Source organism: Silene latifolia, chromosome 10 (assembly GCF_048544455.1).
Source record: "Silene latifolia isolate original U9 population chromosome 10, ASM4854445v1, whole genome shotgun sequence".
Lineage (NCBI taxonomy): Eukaryota > Viridiplantae > Streptophyta > Magnoliopsida > Caryophyllales > Caryophyllaceae > Silene > Silene latifolia.
In genome coordinates this window covers 74,693,636-74,696,515 of record NC_133535.1, presented here as the reverse complement: position 1 = coordinate 74,696,515, position 2,880 = coordinate 74,693,636, and the positions used below count along the sequence as shown (strand labels likewise).

Below are 2,880 nucleotides of genomic sequence, written 5' to 3'. Positions count from 1 at the left end.
GTTAAATTTGAGCATTGATCGAAAGGCTTGCTCATATTTCCTGAGACCGTATTACAGGACATCTGCTACCTTTTTGACCTGACCTTAGCCATGGTGAACCAAAGTTCCTGATCTCTCTTTTATCTTATTTGAGCAATTTCTTATTTTGCCAATTAGCCTCTAGAATCAAACAAATTCAAACCTCCATTTAATTGTTACTTCAATATATTAAAAATAGCAAATAGAATTGATCTTATCTCTCTGTGGTTCGACCCTTACTATCACTAGCTATAGTTTTAGCTCGGATTTATAAATTTAATTTTGATACAAAACGACGGTATCAAATTTTGGCGCCGTTGCCGGGGAGACGGTGTAATTCTGTTTGCTTTATTTTTAGTTTATTTTTCTTGTCTAAAGGAACTTTGGTTCCTTGAGGTTGTTGCTTACTCTTGCTTCTAGTTTTGCTTTTGCACAGTTAGAGGACAGATTTTTTAGAGGAAGGCTTGAGTACTCTCAGTTTTGCGATCATGACTACAATATATGATAATCTTCAGCCACAAGTGCAACATGTTCCAAAGGGATACAATTTACCCACCCCTACTCATGGTCATTTCGAATTCCATTCCTCCTATATCGATTTAGTGGAGCGAAATCAGTTTGCTGGTCTACCGGACGAGGATCCTTTGAAGCATATGGAAATTTTCACGGACTCTCTTTTTTCCATACCTGCACGGCTGGGGTGACCCAAGATGAAGTAAAGAGGATGATGTTCTTATACTCCTTGAAGGATTCTGCACGAGATTGGTACCGCTACCTTGATAGGGTAGCAGCTGGAGTCACAGATTGGACATCTCTAGCATTATCTTTTTACAAAAAATACTTCCCACTCGCAAAGACTGATGCCTTGAGGAGCAAAATTACAAATTTCCAGCAAGGACCTGATGAGGAATTTTGTGAAGCATGGGGACGTTTCAAGAGTTTGGTTCGAACTGTCCCTCACCACGGTTTCCAGCAGTGGTACCTTTGCAACTTATTCTACAATTCTTTATATGATGACTACAAGGTAGGTTCCAAAATAATACTGGTCAGAATAAAGGTTGGAACACTATTGAGGAGATGGCAGTCCATAGAGCTGAGTTTGGGAGTTCGCGTGGAAACTCGCGAAAGCTAAGTGATGAAATGAGTGCCATTGCGACACTCATAGCTTCTATTACAGCCCGGCTCGAAAAGCTCGAGACTTCTAAGGTTTTCGAGAGAGAAATTGAAATTCCTGTTCATAACTCAGATGAGACCGCGGAATTGAGAGAAATAATCCGAGCTCTTTTGGTTCAAGTCACGAAAATAGAAGAAGCTGGGATTGAATCTGCAAAAAATTTTGCAAAGCAGTTAGAGATTTTAGCGGCTAACCAAGTCGCCAATTCTTCAAGCAAATGTGAGGCTCCTATCGAGACACTTAATGCAATTCACCTCCGCAGTGGTCTCTCATATGACGGTCCTGATAAGCCAAGAAAAGGCTCGGAAAATGCTGAAAAGTCAGACTTAAATTCAGGTGCGAAAATGAGCTTTACTGCCAGTACCAGTGGTCGATCGACCAACAATATCAGTCGATCGACCGAAGTTCCTGACGAAGGAGTTTCTGACCAAAAACTGTTCGAACCCAGTGTATTTGGTCGATCGACCGAGCCCAATGGTCGATCGACTGGGTCTCCAGCGCAGGACGTAAATCCGTCAATTAATTTTCATGATTCTATACTTATTGATGATTTGATGGAGGTTTTAAATTTACGGAAGCCGAAGGTTGCTGATCCTACGGCCAGTGTTGCAGTCCCTTATCCGGAGCGTTTAAAGAATACTAAGCTGAAGCGCAAGTTTGGTATGTTTTTGGAGATGGTCAAGAATCTTGAGGTAATCATTCCTTTCACTGATCTAATTACCCATGTACCCTCTTACGCTAAATTTATGAAAGACATTTTGAATCGTAAGAGAAATTTTCATGATGATGGTGATGTTGCTTTTGTGGAAGAATGTAATGCTCTTTCGCAAATTAACATACCACCTAAATTAAAGGACCCGGGTAGCTTTTCAATTCCTTGTACTATAGGTAACCACGAAATTGGAAAGACCCATTGTGATTTAGGGGCCAGTGTCGTGTCATGCCATATTCGCTTTTGCGAAAAGCTAAATATTGGTAGACTTAAGGTGACCGATATTACCCTTCAGATGGCAAATAAATCGACTCAGAGACCTTTGGGAGTCTTAGAGGATGTACCCGTTCGAGTGGGTAAGTTTTTTATTCCTGTCGATTTCGTTGTTTTGGACATTGCAGAGGACAGTCAGATACCTATTATTTTAGGTAGACCATTTTTACATACAGCTGGGGCTATAATAGATGTCAAACACGGAATCATAACCTTAGAGGTAGGGGATGACACCATTGAGTTTAGTCTTGCTCGTAAGGCGACTGAACCTGCTGATGATGATACGTGTTATTCCGTTGATATTGTTGACAGGGCTGTTAATTGTAACTGGAGGGAATCCTTAGCCAAGGATCCCTTAGCTGATCTAACCCATTTAGATAAGTGTGCAGATAATACAGCGGAGAATGCCGAGGAGCTAGATGTTTTGGTAGCCTCAACGGAAAGCTACGAGCTCACAGAGGAAGAAGATGAGATGCTCATAAGCCTGGCCAACGAAAATTTGGTAAACACTTGCTATACCATTGAAGCTGATTCTGCCTATGCTGTAGAGGTAAAGGTGCCAGAGCGTAAGCCACTTCCTCCTAATCTTAAGTATGTTTTTCTAGATGATACGGAGCAGTACCCAGCTATTGTTAGTGCTAAGCTTAATGATGACCAGCTTTCTGCTTTGACGTGTGTGCTTAAGAAAAACAGGAAAGCTTTA

At 41.2% G+C, this 2,880-nt stretch overlaps 1 non-coding gene across 1 annotated transcript; it reads right to left on the bottom strand.

Moving 5' to 3' along the window:
* Nucleotides 1–878: 878 nt before the first annotated feature.
* On the bottom strand, nt 879–987 carry LOC141609811 (small nucleolar RNA R71). The gene has a single exon (XR_012527720.1). It is a non-coding gene; the product is annotated as a small nucleolar RNA R71 (small nucleolar RNA).
* Nucleotides 988–2,880: the final 1,893 nt, after the last annotated feature.